The 21,734-nt window shown below is 48.5% G+C and overlaps 1 protein-coding gene across 2 annotated transcripts in view; it reads right to left on the bottom strand.

The window, feature by feature from the left end:
- The window catches only part of GPSM1 (G protein signaling modulator 1), a 71,379-nt gene extending 50,501 nt beyond the window's left edge, over nucleotides 1-20,878 (bottom strand). For both annotated transcript variants that reach the window (XM_051636884.1, XM_051636883.1), the window contains exon 1: nucleotides 20,847-20,878. The gene's annotated coding sequence lies outside the window, so the exon portion shown is untranslated. The remainder of the gene's footprint in view (nucleotides 1-20,846) is intronic.
- Nucleotides 20,879-21,734: the final 856 nt, after the last annotated feature.

Genomic DNA, 21,734 nt, shown 5'->3' on the forward strand with positions numbered 1-21,734 from the left:
GGAAGCAGTGGGGCTGAGGTCTACTTGGAACAAGTTTGCAGACAGGTCTCTCTGTTAAGCCCACAGTTGGGATCCAGGGTTTTGAAGATGTTGATGGCACCTTCATGTCTGCACAACATGCACCGCTCTCCAGTTTTCAATTGCTCTCCAGTTTCCACTGCACCTCCTTGGGCAACGCTGCCAGTAAGTTGCTGGAATCTTGAACTTTGTTTATCTGAGACATTCCTTTTTCTCTCTGTATGCTGCCCTTGAAAGGGAAGGGGAAACGAGCATTGCTTTTGTCTCCACAGACCTAGACAAAGTAATACCCTCTTTTCTCTCAGAAATGTAATATCCTTCATCCACTGTTGGTTTCAAGTACCAGATAGGTGAGTTCACAGCTGAAATCCTGAAACAAGAGAGCACCCCTCACATATTTGCAGTGCTGCCCAAAGAAAAAAAGGCCCTAGAAAAGTTCATGAGATGATGAAAGTTGAAGGCAAGCAGCTACTTCCTTTCTGACTTGGTCTCTTCTCAAAGCACTTTGCCCCTGTGGTTGGATCAGCTACTCCTGTTGGTGCCTCTTTGCTCCAAAAGCAGAAGGACTTCTTGACAGGTGAGGAGCTCAGGGTTCCTTCAAAGGAGGGGCATCTTTGGGCAGAAGCACACAGTAGTTTGAAAGACTCCAAAGAGGACTCATCCGTCTGCCACCCAGGAAGGTTTGCAAGTTCCCAAAATGATCCGAGTAGTTCTCACACTGGGGAAAAGCAGCAGAAAGAAGATCCCACAGAGCAAATCCCTGCCTATCCAAATGGGCTCCAAAATATCCCCATCCAAGAAGACACAGCCCTCTCTCTACCCTCCAGGTATTAAGTTTCTCCTCTGCTGACACACAGGCAACATGTCTGAGCCTGTACCATCTCAGAAAGCACCTACTATTCATGTCTTAATAACAGAAAAGCAGATTCAGCTCCTCCTGAGCCTGCAAATTACTTCTGACAAGCTGAAGGTGCTGGGCTTGGCCATCTGGTGTGGTGTAGAAAGAGACACTGCAGAACATGAGCTGCTTTTCTTACTTCCCCAGCTAAGATGCTAAAGCTTGTTAATGTAATTCCCCCCCAGTCACAGCATGCGATGTCCCTGACCCCGGGTTTGAACCAAGACATGGGCTGGGGAGGTGATCACTTGGAGTGACCCCTTTTCATGAACCTTGCTCTGAATCACTGCAAACCACTCAGATTTACATGTTCCTCCAGATAAGCAGGATTTCCACACACGGGGAGAAGTCACATCTCAGACTCCAGGCCCATCACAAGCAGCAGGAAGGTCTGACAGCCTTCCCAGATCGAGTCCCACATCAAACCAAGACTACACCACATATAACAAAGTGTTTCATTCTGAATATTCTGAGATGACAGACCATGTCAAGTCTGGCCAGGTAAGAATAAAGTGTTGAAGACACCAGCTGAAATCTAGAAAGCAGCACAGTGCTGACGTGTACCCCAAAAAGTCCCAGCATCAGAGGGGAGCACTAAGCAAGCCCCCCAGCTCCTCTGCACTCTGGGTTCCGTACACACCTGTAAAGCAGCAAGGAGGGAGGCTCCCAGAGCACCTGGAGATCCTTTTACAGAAGGTACTTCAGAAAGGGCAAAACAGTTGTTTAAGAAACGACAAAAAAAACCAGAACACTTTCTTCAAAAGCAGTAGGAGGACAAATATAAACCCAATGTTTGGCCACAAAGGAGTGAGGCAATCTGCACAGCATTCTGCCAGAGGAAGGAGTGAGTGGCAGAACGCTGGCAGATCACTCGGCCCCCATCAATGTGACAGCTGCCTGTTTGGAACCCAGGAATGGATGTTGCTTCTGACACTCATATGTGGCAGAAAAGGGTGACCTTACTCCACAAGGTGACAGGAATGAAGAAGTCTCTTCCCAATCCAAAACAGGGGGCAGGGCTACGCTCCCTCCTCCTCAACTTCTTTAAAGGATAACTGATCTGAAGGCAGAAAAAGCTGAGAAGAACAGGAAGAGCAGATATTGCCTTTAACAACCACATTTCCCAGGGTCATCCATCACTGTCAGAGAGCAGCTAATGATGATCTGCAGCACAGACTGCCTTTTGGCTTTGCCTTCAGAGCAAAAATGTTCCTTCACAAAAGGTGCTCAGGCAAAACACAAGGAGACTTACACATCAAATGTTTTCAAGCAACACAGCACTACAGAGAAGGCAGCAAGGGTCCCCGGAGCACTGGGGTTGCCAAGAACACTGCCAAGTAAGAAACAAAGCAAACAGCACAAGATGTTATCAGTGCCATTGACAATGATCACCATGACTGCTGTCAACAGCACTAGAATTAGGACTTGGGCGATGATAAAGGTTCCCAAAGGGGGAACACTGCTCATAATGTGTGTTCAGAAGCTTAAAGATACAGTCAGACCTCCCAAAATTCTGCTCTCCCTCAAATTTTTGTGCCTCCCTTATCAAGTATTCCAGGAAAATAACACCACACAGACAACAACACCCTTGTCCTCCCCCTGCTAGGCTGGAAAACAGTGCAAACTGCCTGTACCCAAGAGCTGTCTCTGCAGGATCACAGGCTGTGCACTGACCTGAGGCTCAGGGCTGCTGCAGCTCCTGCAGCCCAGGAGATACAGCTACAAAAGCCAGAGTAGGACACAGCAACATCCTGCCTCTCAGGTCTGCACCTCAGCCTGGCCTCCATGCCAGGCAGGCAGAAAAATGAGGCTGCAGTGTCTAGCATTTCAACTTGTCTTACACCAACCCTTCCTTCCATGTGTTCAGGGCTGCCTTGTCTGGACAGTCTCACTCACAGCACTTACCTGCTGACAATAAATCCATCAAGTGACTCAGAAAATCACGTCACAAGACAGAGCTAGGAGACAGTTTGCTGCTGTCTTAAATATTGTAATTATTAATATTAGCTATTATTAATATTAAATACTAATGATTGCACAAGGCAAGAGAACCTCTTCCTGCCTGCAAGGTGAAACTGCCTTTTAAATTTTTTTTACATATATATATATATATAGGTATTTGATTAGTATTAGTGGAGGCAATTGCAAAACTCATTCCCAATCAGAGTTGCTGTAGTTCTACAGTCAGGAATAAACCCCAAGCTTTTAGACAGGAGTTAAGGCAGAAAAAAACCCCACCAAAGCCACCAACAGTAGTAACAGAAAAAACAAACCCCTCAGTGTATCTATTGATATGAATTAATGAAGCAATAGATTTTAGCATCTTACTTGCAACCTGATTGGATCATAATACAAAAAGAGATGTAATTTCAGAGGACTGATTACAGGGGCAATTAAACATTTTTTCCTATCAAAAAGGATCAGGTTTCAGGTGCTCACTATCAATGTATATTCACTGGCTTAACTAACTAAATATGCATTTAAATAATTGACTGGCAGCAAGCACATCCTTAAAGAAAGTAATCAAGCTGGGAATTATTCCTCTTTAGTCATTTACTTTCCCAGCCTTTGCACAGCTCTTGGACATGAAAAAAGCAGCTGGTGACTGTGAGCCACCAGGTTACACAGCCAGGTGGGACCTGCTCCAGGTCCCCAGGGATGGTTCCCTGCCTGGGGACATGGGGAGGGAGCTCCTATCCCACACGAACCAGCTCATGCTTCTCCTGTGCAAAAGCCCTGTGCTTGACAGAGACCGTTTTCATGGGCTTCCCTACAAGAGGAAATCTACTCCAGATCCTCCTGATGCACAGCCCAGATTTATCCGTGGTGACTTTATACCTGTTTAGCCTTAGGCCAGCACTGCAAGCTGGACCGGACTGCTCTTCTCTCCCTGGGGCAGTCTCATCACATGTTTCAGGCAGTTTCTCACCGGCTACTCTTCCCCAAGCAGGGTCCTTCCTCCTCATCAAGCCACACTCTGCTCACAGCTGGCTGAGGGCTCAAATAATCCCATCACCAGCACACACCCAGCTGCCTCTCACTTGCTGCCAAATGACAGGATCCCATCTCCAGGATGAAAACTTCATACCATGGAATATCATCACATTACCACAACAGCAGACCCATCAATCACCCAGTTCCTCCTATTCCATGCTCATCCTCCCCTGCACTGCTCACACCTCCGTATCAACACGCCCATTAGCAGCCTGCTCTGTTTTGCAAGGAGGGCACTACTGAAACTACTCCATTAGCTCTCTCCCAGGACCAGCTCCCGTGCCTGGCAGCCAGCAGTGCCTCTCCCCTGCCAACAGCTCTCCCTGCAGCACGGCCCCTGCTTCCCACCACGGCACAACCCGGCACTAATCCCCTCCTGACAAAGCACTTTCCACACAAGGCTCCACATCAAACACAGGCTGGCAGGGAAGGGTGACAAGCAAATCAAGATATACGTGAAATCAGCCTGACTCTAACTCCTCTGGTCGTTTGAAACCAGCACACAGAAGCTGGTTTCCTTCCAGCCAATGGAGGACAGAACCTCTGGGGGACTTTGACCTACATGTCACCTTATGAAGTGAGGGGAAGAAATCAAAACCTCTTGCTTTGTTTGGAAAGGAAAGGCCAAAGATGAAACAATGAATGCTGCACCCAGTCCTTCCCAGCTTCTGAAGTAGTTCCAAGCCTCTGGGCCAGTTTCCTTCACAGCTCCTGGGGCCTAAGAGGTGCTGCAGAGGCAGCTCTGTGCCACCAGCACACCTGGAGGGAAGGAAGTTTCCACTCCACACACTTTCACTGGTAGCAGTTGTGTAGTAAGTCCTTTGGATGACCCCTAAACCAAAAATAAGAATATCTATACACACACACTCTTGCTGCTTAAGAAGTGTTTGTTCAAGCTGGAGCTCCAGGGAGTGCCAAGATGAAGTGGTTCTCACTGCAGTCTTTTGATAAGGGCATGAAATACAGAATCTAGAGGGGAAAACTACAGGAGTTCTGGAAGCTGCTGGGTCTGTGTGCTGGCTCTAGATTTCCTCTTCCACTCAGATGGTAGTAGCATCAGTGCTCAACAGTAGTCATTTCAGTTAATTGCTATCTACCATTAGCTGCAGAATACTTACAAGGGATTCAATTCCACTGCATATTTGCTAATAAATACCAAATGACAGTGAGGAAGACAGCTGTATTTAGTTGCATTTACCCTCTTATTAGCAGAGCTGACTAAGACCCCATTTCAATCCATAATAGCTCCAACAAGCTGCCTCATAGTCAGAAATTTGAATTCCAACTCCCCATTCCCTGCATGAAAGCAAAAGTCATCCTGCACTGCCCTGCTTACACAGCTCCCCGTGGCTGCACACAGCTCTCCATTTGACCAAGTGCCACGCAGAGAAACTACCTCTGTGGCTTTGACCCATGAGGCCTGTGAGAAATGAAGGCAGATGGGAGGTGTTTGCTGGTTTAGTAGCATCCTGCTGAACTGGTGTGCATAGAAACTTGTCAACCTAAGAGCCACAGAATATTTGGCAAAGGTGCAAGGGCAGCTCTTAGCCCATTTTGCAAAAAGGAAGCTAAGACACAGCAAGATGTAACTTGCCCACGGTGAAGTCAGATGGAGAAAGGAGTCAGATGGAAAGGAACTGAGGAGCCCTGCATCCCAGTGCCCCTGCCAGGCTCTCCATTGCAAGCACCAAGTGAACCACTTAACTAGAGCTGCTCCCCTGGGGATGAGGTGCAGCATTTTCCAGCCAGGTGAGGATGCTCACACATCTTGTGCCACCAGCTCAACATGATGCCAAACAATCACTGAAGATCTAAGCATGCCCAAAGAAATGTCTCCACCTCCGGGAGCTTAAGATACTGATGACCTCTAGAAACCTGCCCTACACTTGGAAGAGTTGGGGTCTCAATAAGTTATACACTGGCAATAACTACCTTGAATGCATGTACCCCCAAACACAGCTTAACCCATAGCAAGAACAGAGAACACAATAGCATTTTTCTGTGTTATCTGAGACCTCTAAAAGGCAACGAGCACAAAGTTAAGCCTCTGTGCTCCAAAATTACTCAGGTATCAAAGGATCATGGTGAGATGTAATTAACTTGCAGCATTTGAGAAAGCTCAGATGGGATTAAGGTGCAAATGTGAACTTCATCTCATCCTAGTTAACAGTTCTACTTGATGCCCAGTTTCAAAGCACTTAAATTAAAAGATGCAAATACTTTCCAGGGTCTAAGGAAATGAAGATTAAGGAGATACCAACTTGAAAACGAATTCATACAACTTCTGACTCCTGAAAATCCACAGAACACATGAACTGATGAAAATGACTCAGAAGAGGGACTGTGCAGGAGAACTCGCTTTCAAGCAGAGCGAGAATGAAACCTTCTGAAGAGCCTGGATCATAGTCTCTTCACATGGCTCATCAGCAGGGTATAAATCCAACCACCCCCACCTGCCATTTGAGCTGAAAGAAAGTAAGTGTAGAGGTCAGCAGCACTAGCTTGCCAAATGCTAGCAGACTAATGATGCTCCTGAGGATGTTCTTTCCTTTGCAGGAGGCACAAAGGAGGATGCTCTATCTGTGCTGTCTGTAGATTGTCCCACCCCATAACTGCCAAGCACAGCCAAAGGTAACAGCCTCCATCTGAAACTTGCCATGCAGAGTGGCAATGCAAGCCAGTCCCTACATCAGGATGAAATTTTAGGCATTCAGGTTTTCTCACTGCAGATACTCAAAATTAACTCTGATTTCAGCACAATGAGGGGAACTTCCTCAGTTTTCCAAGAGCACTTTGCCTTCTTGTACAGTGCCAGTGCCTTCAGTGAAATGAATCCATCACACTGCAATGAAACAACACTCCTGGGATTATTTCACCAGAAGTGAAGTGCTATTTCCTTTAGTCTCTTCCAGAAACCAGAGGGCAAGAGAGGACATGCAGTCTGAATGGCTTTTCATTATAGCATTGCTTTGGCAATTAGGTCAACACATCCTCTCACTAAATCTGTGCTGTGATTTAAATCAGCATATTGCTCCTGCGACCAACTACTTTGGGTTACAATTATGATATAGATTACAAAAACAAATAGCTTATCAACAGCTCTACAATGAAAACAGCCAATGTCTTTATTACTCATTTTATTTATGCTGTTCAACTTTTATTAACCACCAAAATACAGGGGTTCATTCACACCAAACTTGTTACTGAAAATGGCTGGACTCTGGTTTGGGGTTATCTTTCCAAATTCAGAAGCACTGCAAATGAGATGAGAGATGTCCAGGCACCTTTTCTCGACAACTGCACACAGCTGGGGCTTCACAGATCCCATGGGGCCAGCCTGCATACCAGCCCAAATCCTCTCTGGGATGAGAGAGGGGACTGCCTAGCCCCTCCTGTCCTCCTCATCAGAGCCAGGGAAGAGTCCTCACGGACCATGGTGGAGCTACAACACAGCAGTTCCAGCTCAGGTTAGACAAAAGGAGGTTGCAGGCTGGGACTCAAGCCATGAGGCAGCTTTGCCCCATGATCCTGCCACCTCCAGGCTGCCAGCAGGGACAAGCTCAGCTCCACAAATGCCACCCTGCACTGTTGTTCCAGTTGTTCTCTGCAATTGCACAACCTGAGGGACCTTATGAGATTTCCCTTCCTCCGTACCCAGACTACTTTCCTGAAGCCAAGCGACAGTTTTCCCAGAAACTCAGAGGCCACAGGCCCAAGTCTTTGCTGAGTTCAAGCTGCCTGGAAACCCCTTCAACTGCAGCCCCCCCTTCTTCCTGTCTCAACCTGCCAGCTGCTCCTGCCATGGAGCACAGACTTGCAGCAGAAAAACAACTACATCTTGAAAAGATGCTGCCAAATCCCAACAGCACTAGGGACTGTATTACAGTTAAACCCAGACAAAGGCAGCCCCCGCTGCCTGCCCCAGCACCCCCTGGCCATACCCCCTCCACATGGGCCTCATCCCAAACCTCCCCTGCATCTGCTCAGCACCAGCAGAGGGGCTCCATGCTGCCTCTTCCCTACCCACATCCCCACACAACCCCCTGATCTGTGCTCAGGCAAAGGGGCTGATGTCACCCTGTAGGGTAAAAGGCAACGATGACAAAGTTCACACCACTGTTTTTCCACTGACTCCTCAGCAACCAACATCCAATTTGATTCTGTTCCCTTCCTGTCTCATCTGCTTCCCCTTCAGCCCCAGGCCAAGTATTTAAAGCCAAGAGAGGCCTTTGGGATCCATCTCAAAACACATACCCTACATCTCTCAATCCTGCGTTTGAGCCAGGCAGATACTGAGTGATTGCAGCTCACCAAGACTGCTCAGGATGCTCTGCACCTGGAAAGGGATTTGGATGTGATCTTAGTGACAGAAAGAGTATGAGCCTGGCCCTCCTTCACTTCCTGCAGAACTCATTGAAAAGCAATTAGGAAGAACCAAGTGATCAAGTCCAGCAAAACCAAACAAGCAGAAAGTCCTCTTTCAAACTTCCACATGGTAACAGCAGTGAAGAGGGTGACATGAAGCCAGAGCCCATGATAGTTCCTCTCTTGGGGATTACCTTCCTTTGTGCCCAAACCAGAGAAAACCACCAAGGCAAACAGACACGGTGGCTCTCCAAGGTCAGAGAGAGCAGGTGGGCAGAGCTTGAGTCAGGGCCGGCCATAACACCAGACACCAGGACAGATTTTTGTTGGCAAAGCTTTAGCAGAACAGATTGCACCAATTCTACATTGTTTTTCTGCAGCTGTCTCATGCTCCGAGGGCTGTTAAAATCATTGTTGTGCTGTCTTTGAAAATTTCAGGGGTGCTAAAAACTGGAAATCAGCCCAGACACACTGATGCACTGAAAAGGCTGCCTTGGCAAACAGTGAGAGCTCAGGTGCAGGACACTGCTGCTCTCCCTGGCTGTTGCACAGCCCCAGGACACCCCTCTGGATATTGTAAAGATAATATTCTACATCTGTTTGAAAAAACAGGAAAAAGAGGCCCCCTCAAGAGCTCCAGTATCAGCCCAGAGGTTCTCTGCAGACCTTACCAGAATCTCTAGACAGTTTCTGCAGATGCTCTGTGCAAACCCAGGCTCTGCAGAACAACAGCAAGAGCACTTTTGGATTCTTCATGGCATTATGGAAAAATCTATGTGTGCCACCAGATTAATGCACAAGCCTATAAATCAGAGTGTGGCAGGATTCCCAGAAGGCCAGGCCATCGCCCCACAGCAACACAGCTTGCATGCAAGGTGAAAATTATGTTCTGCTTTGCTGATCTGAGACCAGACCCACTGTCTAGCACTGTGTGGCACAGCCTGTGGCGGGTGTCTGCTGCCTCTGCAGGGAACCCTGGAGCTGCAGCATCCTGCAAGCTGGTGTCACTTCTTCCAGAGGGTTGTGTGGCTTAGTCCTCCACTGCGTTTTCCCAATTTTTTAGCACTTCTGTCCTAGTATAGCTCCACGGATAACATCTACCCTGGAAACACTTGACAACACTGCAATGGGTGTAGGAATCAAATGAATGGAGTCCCCTTCCACCCCAGCACTGCACCACAGCAGGGTTTGCTCCAACACTGGGGTGCCAGTGCAGTTGATTCACGTGTGCAGCAGGCAGGCATATGTCCCCACAGGCATTTGCCACATAGATGGTACATCTCTGCATCTGTCACATGGACCCTGGTCCTGTTCTTCCATAAGAGGAATTTGTTTGTATAAACATTTCTTGGGGAAGTCTCCCTGGATACAGCAAGAACACTAATACTCTCCCTAATAATTTTCTATCACAAGATCATGAGCTAGTCCATATATTGATTTGCTTTAAGCGATTTACAAAACTTCTCATTAAAAAAAAATACAGAATTATGTTATTTTATATGTTTATTGGAATTGAGCCTTCAGTAAGGGGAATAAAAGAATGAAGCATCAGATTTTTAAGCTTTTATAAACCAAAAAAACCTCCTCTGTTTTCCTCACAAAGCAGGGGATGGGCCTGCAGCACATCCAACCCCAGCAAATAAAGTATTTGATACCGTGCAGGTAGAAATGATGAAGCCAGAAGTTTAACGTTGTATCAGGCATTACCTGCCTGAAGGAAGCACAGTTAGGGAGACAGAACAAGCAGGACTGGATAGTGGAGATGCCTCCAGAGACTTATTTTAGATTTAGGTTAGCTCCTTGTTGTAACCTCAGAGGTATTGCAATGGCTTTGTACAGAACACAGGCTGCTCTGTAGCACTGCAAGAATTCCCTGCTCCACTCCCCCCTCACGCTGGTGAAAGAAGAGAGGATATAGCATCAAGGGTACACCCAAATCAAGGGAGCTCGTTTATCATGACTACTGAATAATGCATGTCTTCAGAAAAAATGAATCTCTGCTTCTGCACAGAGACATCATCATCAAGCAGTGACAGACAGCCGTGGCACAGCAGCAGGCTTCAGACAGGGAGGACAAGACAGGTGACAAGGCTGCTCCTTACCTTAACCCGTAATGGTGGTGGGCTGTGGAAGCTGCTGCCAGGCAGGAACCACACTGCTTCCAGATGGATTTCACATGCTGGAGAAGCCTGCCTTTTTTAATCCAGGGCATTATGGACTGGCTGCATTTGTGCTGTACAAACAGCCTCAACGAGCCTTCCAGGAGCAGTTACATCCTCCAACACACATGGCTTTAATTGGGAAGTCTTTTTTTGTTTTAATTTTAATTCCAGTCACATGTTTTGAACTGTTACTTTTCCCTCCTCTGTGTGTGCATATAGCCAGATATCTTTTTATGTCTCCTGCCTGTGTGCCATGTTAGCCTCAGGCAACCAGCTCTGGGAGGGAGCGTCAGCCTTGAGAAATGACTCAGTCCTCATTCGGAGCCAGGTCTGTACAGCAGCTCCTTCCTTTCTTCCCTTCCTAAGGCTGCTGGTAGCACAGCTACCCTGGCCCTGGGCAGGGGACCTCTGCCCTCTGCACATGGACTTGGAACTTCACCATGCACAGCTGGAGTCTGACCTTGCTTAAGCAAACCTGACTCCTAAAATGGCAGGAATCCGACCCAGAAACAGAGACATTTTCCCTACAGCAGAAAGTCGTTGTGTTCAGGGGATGGGATGCAAGGGCAGGTCACACAACAGTTCTCTTCTCATTCCTCATTCTTGTGTCACCGCATGTTTGGCTTTAAAACAAAGACGGGGAATCCTGGCTGTTGGGGCCAGGACCTGCCCAGCCACAGAGATCACAGAACACCTAATGCAGGACCTGCTCACCACTGAGTCCACACACTCCTCAGCCCTGCAGCAGGATGAGGCAGCAGCACGCAGCCCTGGCACTCCTTCCTGCAGATCCAGACCCAGCAGGACACCTCTGCTTGATGCCAGTGTCTCAGACACCTCTGCAGCTTTCACAGGCTTTTTCCCTTGCTGATGTCTCACACAACTCTGCAAAATGCTCGCTCAGTGCCATGACAGATGACAACTTTCTGCCAAAAACACTGATGCCAAAGAATGGCTTTATTGAAGGAAACATACAATTTGCAGAGTGGGTTTTTACTTTCTTCCAAAACAGCAGAGGAAAAAGTGGCTATTTTCAACCATTTCATTGTTAACCCCTTAGATACCTGAACACAGTCCTGAAGCTCCCCGTGGTATTTGCTGGCACACTCCTGCTATCTGCACTCCCCACTGTGCAAATGGAAGGGATGAACACAGGTAACACGACAGCCTCCCCTGCTCCAGCGACTTCACACAGGAAAGCACCAAACCACAGACTCCAATCAATGACTAGTTCATGTTTGGAGTTTCCTGGATTACAGCCCTGATGGAAACAACTGGTACAAGAGCTGGCCAAGGGCTGCAGCCTTAAAATTCTGGGCACATCACGGTGAACTCATCTGGTTTATTATTGAGGTCCATGCAGGAGCTCAGACACTCAGCTGAACTGGGATGCCAGGAAATACCTTGAGGCACAGTTGGAGTCTCAATTCCAGGACATTCATCTACATTTACGTACGTCCCTTTTCAGTCACCACAAGATGTTGGCCCATGGGTTTCCCCAGCAAGCTACTCCTTGCTGAAATCAGAAGGGCTTATTTGTCAAAGAGTAGGGAGAAACAAACCTTGCTTATAATACCAGGTATTTCCAGTTGTTTAGTCACTGGTGGTTTATAATCCTGACTTCATGCTGCAGAAAGCCTGGCCAGTAGTCAGACCTGATGGCCTCCATGTTTTGCAGCAAGATACAATCTCTGATGGCATTTTCTTAATACAGATCTCTGCTGACAGTTGCTAATAAAAGGAGCTGGTTTCTGTGGTATTAGCTGTGATATGATAATGTTACAAAAGCATAACTGGAGTACAGTAACAACAGGACCCTCCTTAAAGCACTGGCAGCCACTACCAATCCCCAAAGCTTCCTGCTCCGCTGTGAGAATCGAGATGTGTGGTTTTCTCTCTCCATCTTTCACCATACCCCAAAGACAACCACCCCTCAAGGCAGGGCACCCAGGAACTCCACTGAGTTCTCATGTGATTTAACTTGCAGGTGATTTTCTGACAGGGAATATTTTTCTGTGTCCCTCTCTCCCTTTTTAAATTAACTGCTCGCTTCTCAAAGCCCGAGAGACGAATAACTCCGTGGAGTCACAAGTGCCTGAGCACTAACAGCTTGGGGCTGTTCTGCTTTCTTCAAGCCAGTACCTGGAGTTGGCCTCTTCATGGTGACCAGACCCCACAGCCACCCAGGCTGCTTCTTTTCTTCCCCCAGGGCCCGTGGTTCACCGGGTCCTCAGCACACTTGAGGCACACGTTGTAAATGGGCAAAGCCTGGTGTTTTAATTCACCAGCTGGTAACTTCCTTCTGAAAAACCTTCTGCTCTGTCCCATATTAAGCAGAACAGCAGAACCATTGTAATATTGTGCAATGCAAGTGCTGCACTGCCCTGCACAGTTCAGTAAAAGACAAAGCCAAGGTCTCCCCTTCAATTGACAATTAACCCCACTGTGACATGAGTAAGGAAGCACTGAAGGGAGGGAGTGGGAGGCAGGACATTCTGCTCCTAGTTTTGCCACCTATATTCTCTTTCACCCTGAAGACTACACAATTTCTCACCCTTGAAAACAGGAACAGTATTTCTCAGAAAGGCTGCAATAAAATACTGATGGGTACCAAGCACTCTGAAACCCTGGAGAAGATACAACCCTACCAGGATCAGGCACAGCAGTGTGGGACACCAGGCAGTACCGTAATAGAAACCATGAATTACAGTAATGGACAAATAGCCCCAGAGAGAGGAATATTAATCAGCACTTTCTAGCTCTCCTCAGGTATGAATGGATACTCCACAAAGTGCACAAAGAACAACCTCAGCTCTGCCATGTGGATCACAGGAGAAACTCACCCCACAGCTAATTTGCACTCCAGCAGCTCCAAGCCAAAGCACATGAATTTGTAGCACTTTACACCAGTGTCCAGGGAGATACCACCAGCCAAGACCAGTGTGCTGCATGGGGCAAACACTCAGACAAGGCAGCTGCTGTGATACCCAGTGGTCTTCAAAATCTCATGGGTATCAAGAAAGTCATGGAAACACATAAGCCAGCAAAGCCATTTGGTAGAGCAAACCATCCACTCTACCTGTAAATATGCACAGCTTTTAAAAATCAAGATATGGAGAAACTCCACTGCACACACACAGACCACTTGCCTGTCCCAGCAGTGTGCTGGAGTTTCCCCCCAGGAACTCAACAACTGTGAATTATTTGTGTTGCCACAACACTTGCAAGCCACATGGCAAAGCTGGTCTCTCTGTGCTCAATCTGCTGTGATGCTACAGCAGAAGTTGTCCCTCCACAGGCTGCATGGGGTAGGCAAGCCTGAGCAGGGCAGAAAAATCAAATAACTTGCCCCAGGTCTCATCATGGATCAGCAGCCAGACCTGTGCCCACAGGGAGCTCTGCCCAGCACCCAGGAAAGGGGCTCAGAGGGGCAGTGCTTTGCTTTTGCACGTGCCACCTCAGTCTGCTCCCTGGCAGCCAGAGCATGGGAGGGAAACAATCCCCAGGGCAGGAAAGGAGCCCTGTCACACAGGGCATGTTCAAAGCTGCTTCCCAGGAGCACCACACAGCCATCATTCCCTGCAGCTCAGAGAGCAACCTGCAGCTACCAACTGACAGCACAAAGCTTTATCCATACATTTTTAAAAGCAGCTTCCAAGGCAAAACATCTGTTCTCAGGTGGGGCCAGTGCTCAACATAAAATTGCTTTTGCACTGAATTATGTTGTTAGTAAAACATTGGTGTTTTCCCTTTTGAAAATCCATTTTTTTAATCTTTCTCCTGCAGCATCTGGAGGAAAGATGCATTAGACCCCAACTCTCAGAGACCAATCCCTCTGGCTGCTCCAGAGTGCACCATGCAAAGGGTAACAGAAGAGCATAAGGGGAGACAAGACAATCCAATATTCTTCACTCAAAATCCCTTCAGGTTTAGCAGCTGCACAGAGCTCCTGACTCACAGCAGAAGATGAAGCTTCTTTAGATATATGATTTCTAATCTCAGAGTCAGAATGGAAAGGCCTGTGGTCCCAGTGCCTGTCATCCTGGGGCAAAAACCTCTTGCTGAAAGAAAACTGGGAATAGCAGAAGACTTAAGCTATTTATTTCTGTCCTGAAGGTAGTGATCAGATAGCAGCACTGCCTTCCAAGGAACTCATTCAGGGTTTGTGTTGCTAATCCAGTGTCTAGGGTCTTGCAGAGGAGTCCTTTTATTGCTTCCAGTGAAATAAGAAAATCAGATATCAACAAAATGTTTCAGCATGTGCTTGCTCCCCCTTTCCTAGGTTCAATGGGACATGGATTAGTCAGGCACTTGCAGGATCAGGCCATTAAACTGGTTTAGGTTTTAGCTGCCCATGCAGGCTCTCAAACCAACACCTCAGATTCAGTTCTAAAAAGAACCTGTATTTGCACCACTCCTGGTGGGAGCAGAAGCCATGACTATTGCCCTTATCAGTCCTGCCATTTTATCTCAGGAGAAGTTAGTTAAGTCAGTTAAGTACAGGGTTGTGCTGCAAATTGCTCATTTAATATTGCCCTTGAAGCTGCACTGTAATGATAAATTTTCACTTCCTTCCCTAGCAGTTGCACAACATTGCTGGGCATTGTTCAGTGAGCTGCTGTGCTCCCAGCCAGAGGCAGCTGCTGTCCCTTTCCCCTTCTCCTCACCAAGTCCTGGCAGGATTGTCACCTTTCTGGTTGTGGAGCTGGTTTTGGTTTTTTACACTCCATCAGCTCACTAACATAAACCAGAGTCATGGCTCTGAACACAAGCAGCCTTCCAACAAGATTACTCCTACTTTCTTAAGCTTCCAGTGGGGAAAAAAAATTATCCTGTTTATACCGGTTAGATCTAAGCCACTTAGAAAGTCAGACCTGGCAAATAACATTTAATTAAGAGTATCTTGAGGGAGGGAGCAGCTCAGTCAATGTAAAGCTGTCCCACTGACAATATAAATAGCCCAGGCTAGAATGCAACAGCCTCACTTTGTGGTCAGGCTACACAGCCTGCATGCCCAGATGCAGGATGAATTTTTATTTCATGGCTTTTTGTTGGCATGTTGGGTTTGGGTTTTTTTTGTAAGAGGGATGGGGCTTTTAATTCTGGAAGCTGGGCTGGCTAATCAAAGCAATACACAGAGCAGGACAGGAAGCAGAGGGGAAACTAAGTATATTTGAGCAGCAACTTGTAGAAAAAATTGCTCTTAAAGCAGAAAAGCATCAAGAGTTCAGTAAGATGCATCCCTCCAAGAAAAGTGCTGCTGGTGGTTTTCTACAGCATAAGACCTGAGAGAGTTCCAACCTGTTGTTCAAGCAAGGCTGAAGTCCCCAAGGATTTTCTCTGTCCTTAGGACTGTCCCAGCCAGGCCTTCAGCAATCTCCTGGTTATAGGAACCCTTCCCAGTGTCTCCCTTGTTGCCATGAGCTCTTTCAGATACTCTCTCAGGAGGGATTCATCTGCTGCCTAACACAGCAGCTAGCAAAAGGCACCTCAGTAGCAAGTCACAGAGCACATGGTAACACAGCTCAGTAGTGCTTCACACACAACATCCCAGCTGGGAAGGGCCAAAGGCTGCCCAAGTTCCAACCCAGCTCTCCATTCAGTTAGGCCCTGGGATGACCAGAGTGTCAATATCACTCTTGAAGGGAACTGCCTTCAAGGGCTGCCCTCAGGCCACACACCAGTCACATAAGCTTATCTGACTTGAGCTGACAAGGTAGCAAACACCGTGCAACCCACAAGACACACGGTCAGTGCACAGAGTTCTCTTTCTAGTCTCCTTGGCACAAATGCCTCACACAATGCAAAGTATTTCAGGATAAAGAATCCAGAGGGACAGCTCTCACCCCAGCAGCATGAGACACAACAAGCAGGTCTGGCTTAACTCAAGTCAGTGGAGTACAAGTCAGCACAAGGAAAAAAAACAGGGTATCATCTGAGCTCAATTTACACATTCACATACGAGTCTAATTAATGCCCTGAAAACAACAATTGTTTGTATTGCAGCAGCACCTAGAGGACAGAAGGAAGATGAAGATCATGCAGTGCCAGGCACTGCACAGGTGCCAGGCACATCCCTACCCATTTCACATCAGAGACTAAAGGGAGAAAGGAAACTTTAGGGCTTCTCTCCCCACATCCCACAGGTGAAGACTCAAAAAGGATGCCCAAGGTCCTGAGGAAACCTGCAACAAAACCAGACCCTGATTCCCAGGCCAAGAAGGCCTGATCAGCAATGGTCCCCTCTCCCTGCAGCAGTAGAGGCTGAATGTTCTGCTTGGCTCTGCCTTGGAATGACCACATTGCTGATGAAGGCTGAAACCACAAGTGAGTTGTTCAAAATGTCCCAAAGCAGATGTCAACAAAACCAATACCACATGCTAAGCTACCATATAATTTTTTGCTGGGCCACTTATTATTCAGCACAGCTATTTTAGAAAACTTTGTCCCATTTTTCATGTTTTTCACATCATTCTGTCTAATGGAGCCTGACTGACTAGACCTGCAAGAAGAAAATTGTAAGCTTTTAGAAACCTCTAAACCAGCATCCTCAAATGTAACAATCAAGCAATTTCAAGTTTGACCTGTGGAGTTAAGAGATAAAAAAAGGGCCAACCCCAGCTTTCTGGCAGTGCAGAACACCACATTTTCACTGGGATGCCAAATAGCCCCCAATTCACAAACCTGCCCACCCAGGACAGACCAGCTTCAGTCACTGCACGCACAATACTGTTGTCTTTAGCAGAAAAATACCTGGAGAGGACAGCTGTGGCAATTTGGAGCATCAGAAGAGGGAAACCAGGGAAATCTGCCAGGAAGTCACACAGCAGGTACAACAGCCTGCAAGCTCCAGCAGGTTCAACGTCCCATGAACACTGTATTTGCTACACAGGTCCTGTTTACATAACTGATGTCATCTGCACCAACTCCAAGTATTTCTATAAGGCAAAGACACACAAGTAGTTACCACAGTAGTTGAGAGGTACCTTTAGCAAGTCCAAAGGGATCCCTTCACCTGAACCCCCTTCCAGTTTCATAGAACAAGCTAATCACACTCTGCCATCCTCCTGTGAGCCAGCAACTCTACAACCCTCAGGCTCACAGGACCTGTGGCATGGGACTGTCACCACACAGCTGCTCAAATCGAGCCCAGTGCAGAGCCAGTAGTTAGCACCAGAGGTTTATTCACTTGAATTCCTAAAGAACACCAAAACTAACACTGCTGGTGGTGCTAGTTTTCACTTCTGAGGCAGATGTAATTAAGTATCACCTTTTAGAAAGAAGATGACTGAATCTTAAAAGCAAGCAATAAGTAACTTTTTTTTCTTCTCCTTTCGAACGAGCAAAAGGCAACATTGGTTTTAGCAGTACAAAGTCCTGAAAGTTTATTTTACTAGTACTAGCAGCTGGAGAACTATAGGAACATTTCATGGTGTGATCCCTTGACTACATGCAAAATGAGCAGGAACTATTCCAGAGGGAGTAAACTCCAATGGGGGACTTTCCACCCAGTTTGCTTTACAAACCCTGTTTTAGCCTACTTCAATCCCATGCTGTTTTGCCCTCTCTCTTGCTGCCTTCCATATCAGAAGGCCAACAACTCTTCCAGCTCAGTTTTCCCAACAGAACAGGAGAAAGTTGCCTTCTCTAGAAAGATCCGTGGTGCTCACACAGCACTAATTGCCCGATGTGCATTCAGGTCAGGTACCCACTGTAGTGACATTAATGAGCGAGATGCAGACTGTTTATGACACAATCAAGAGAAGTTAGTAAACATCACAAAAACCAACAGCTCTACTGAACATAGGTACCACTGCAAGAGAAGACAGAGCAAGGGAAGGGAAAAGGAGGCACAGGAGTGAGGAACATCATGTGCTTTTGTCTGAGTTTTCATGCCAGGTTTATACATTTCTGGTCTGACTGCAGCATCATCTAATGTTCTTTCTGTCTGGGATCAATAATGTCTCCGTGATCTCAATGCAATACAGAGATGGCTTTCCCAGAACATGCCCATGCCTCACTCCCAGACTCAAATCTCCAGAGCGGCCTTTTAAAAGCAAAGGGCCAAATCCAGTGGAGCTCTCTGGACACCAGCAGACTTGTCCCTGATATGAGCTTGACACACACACTCTCGGGAATCCCAGCCCAGAGGAATCATTTGAGGGGCTTGGTGCTTCCTGTGTGCTCAAGGTCAAGTAGTCAGCACAAAAAGGCAAGTGATTCTGTACCTGCAGCAGCTGAGAAGAGCAGGGCACCTGCTGAGAGCAGGCATTTCACAGCTCCCACAGCCCAGATTCTGTCCAACAAGTCCTCAGGGGTTACATGCAGCTGAATTGGATGCACTTAAACTGGTATCAGATGAAAAGCTAAAGCAGTAGCTCAGGCTCATGGTCAACTCAAGTCTATGGAGCACGATCACAGAGCTCAAGGCTGCCCACAAACCCCACTAGGGATCCTACGTTCAACACCAGGAGCTGGCCACCACAGACACATCAGCCCTGTAGAGTCACAGCTGCTTCCAAAGGCCGGTACTTCCAGCAGGTCTCCCTCTGGAGACTCACAGTTCTGCTGTAGCAACAGCACAGAAATGGATGGGCACCAAAAAGGTTAGCAAGAGCTGATGTAAAGAGCTACACAGGATCTCAAAAACCCATACAGTGTTTTTCCTGTAGCTGAAGTACTCCTGACTTTGGTCTCTCTAAACAGAAGAGTCTGGCCCAGCCAGCACACAGATTATCTGCTGTGAGCACAACAGATGTCTGCTGAGTTTAGGGGAGTAGTAAGGGATGTAGTAAAATGAACCAACACTTTCATTTCTTTGTGACACCCTTCCTTCCACCCCAGCTCTCTTCCTAGAATGAATTTCCCTCCTCCAGCACCACCAGATAAGGAGTCTGGACCTCCCTGCCTACACAGACACCTTCTGCAGTTCTTACACCTGAGTTACTGCTCCCAGGCAAAACAAAACACACTTTGATACCAGTCATCATGGCTTTACCACCTCAATGGCCACCTGAGGGTCTACCTCTACCCCAGATAAGCCTGCTGGATGGGCTTTAGAGTGATTTCCTTGAAGCTAGAAGTTTCTACACTGCAATGCAAGTGATGCTAAGGAAGAAACTAAGTTCCAACTCCAGTTAGCAGTGCAGGGAAGACAGCAAAGCTCTACTGACCTGTACACCCGAGGCCTGCAGAGCAGTCCTGAAGAGCACTGCAGAGAAATTTGCCACCACACACCCTGCCAGAGCCACCCAGAGTAAACCACAGGAGATATGCTTCCCATTTCTCTTCCATTCCCTCTTCACTAAACAGCTGGTAGTAGTGCTTACTGTGCCAGACAGACACAGGTTAGTGGTACACAGCCCCTCACTAGTGTTTCCTTCACAAAAGTGACCAGAGGGAATTCCCCAAAAAGTTTAAGAAAAATTGAAGTGGAAAAAAAACAAAACAAAACATATCCAGATTAAAAGTCCTAATCCAAACCCTGATTAAAAGCCAGTGTTTCTCCACAGCTCTAGCCCCACCAGGGCAGGCAGAGTAATGGTTTTAATTCTTCATTCTCTTTTCATTTTCCCAGGAGTTGCTGTACAACAAAAGCAAGAAACACCTGGTGTTCTAATGAACCAATACTCATTAAACTAGACAATCCACTAGCTACTGTGCTAATTATGGCAAAACGTACAAAGAAAATTGATGAAAAGCTACTACACTGCATATATTTCAAACATTTTTTCCCTCTAGTCCAGCTCCTGCATTACCTCCATTTCTGACTGCTGGAGAAATCAAACAGTGAGAACGAACACCACAAACAACAACACTCCAAGCAATGCTGTGAGGCCTCGAGCTAACTCCAGTTTAGACTTTTTAAAATTTTGGTCCAAAAGAAGAGGCTGGGCAGGATACAATATTTTCACGAATGCCTGACAGCCTGAAGCTGCTTTGCTTGTTTTGTTCCAGTCTGGTGTGAGTTTCTGTAGCACTCAATTTTAAAGCTGAGACTTAAAGTCTCTGCAGTGCGACCACGGAAATGCCCAGCAGAGACAAGGCTTCAGTATCAGCCTCCTTGACGGAGGAGCTGGTCGCCCCGGGCTAGTGCCAGGGAAAACCACAGCTTCCCTCTCGGCAACCTCAGCACCCACCATCCTACACGCGGGTGAGCTGCCCCACAGAGGAAACACCGCGTCCTTCCCCTCCGTCTTCCCTCGCTCGACTCTCGCTGGGTCCCCAGCCACGCAACAGCTTCTCCCTGCCCACGGATGAGCGCTCCCTGCCCTCCCTTCCCCGCCAAACTCCCGGCTCCGCTCGCTCCTCCCGCCGAGCGGCTCCCGGGACGCGCTGCCCGCAGCTCCGGGGCCGGCACAGGGCTCCGGGCTGCCCCGCGGCCGAGCGCCCGCCCCGGCCCCGCTCACCTCGAGTAGAGCCGGCGGGCGGCGGAGCCCGGGCTGGCCCCGCCGGGCACACACGCCATGGGCCGGCCCCGCCGAGCCCAGCCGCCCGCCACGGCGCGGCTCCCGCCCGGCACCGGGCAGCGGAGTATGGCAGCGGCGGGAAGTGATGCGCCGAGCGAAGAAACTCGCGGGCAGGCCCCTCCTCCGGCTGATGTCAGCCCACGGCGGGCAGCGGCCCTTCCTCCTCCGCCCGACCGCCGGCATCGGCGCTGCCGCCCGCCCCGGGGCCGCGGCGGGTCGGGGGGAGAGCGGGGCCGAGCCCCCCGGGCAGAGCCCCCCGGCAGAGCCCCCGTCACGGCGCCGGGGAGCAGCCCAGCAGCCGGGGAGCAGCCCAGCAGCCGCGGCAGCAGGGTGGGCCACGGGTCACGCGTGTCCCCTGCGCTGAACATCACGCTGCAGCCACCGCACCTACCTCCGGAGGTGCCACAGCCGGGAAGGACAAAGCCGCGGCGAACCCCCCCCCCGCCAGGTGCAACCGCCTTGAGGCAGCCGGGGGGTTGCAGGGCGCCGCTGATTGCTGACCCACACCACGTGTGGCCGCTGAGCTCCGTGATGAGAAAGAAGCCTCTTGCTCAGCCTGACCTCACCAGGGAAATGCCCAGGCCTGGAGCAGCTGTGAGGAGCAGCAGGGTTTGGGACCTGGCACAGCCGTGTCTGTCCCGCCGGAGCCAGGAGGGAAATGCCACCAGCAGACTCAGCCGCGCAGCAGCCTGGCTGCTCCCTTTGGGAGGGAGGGGTTCAGCAGGACAAGAGATGCCTCCCCCTGGCCCGCAGCAGCCTCCTCTCTGTGGCAGCTGCGTCCTGTTGAACCTTGGGGCCTTTACTAAGTATTGTTAACCGAGGGTCTCA

The sequence above is a fragment of the Apus apus genome, chromosome 19 (genome assembly GCF_020740795.1).
Source record: "Apus apus isolate bApuApu2 chromosome 19, bApuApu2.pri.cur, whole genome shotgun sequence".
NCBI lineage: Eukaryota > Metazoa > Chordata > Aves > Apodiformes > Apodidae > Apus > Apus apus.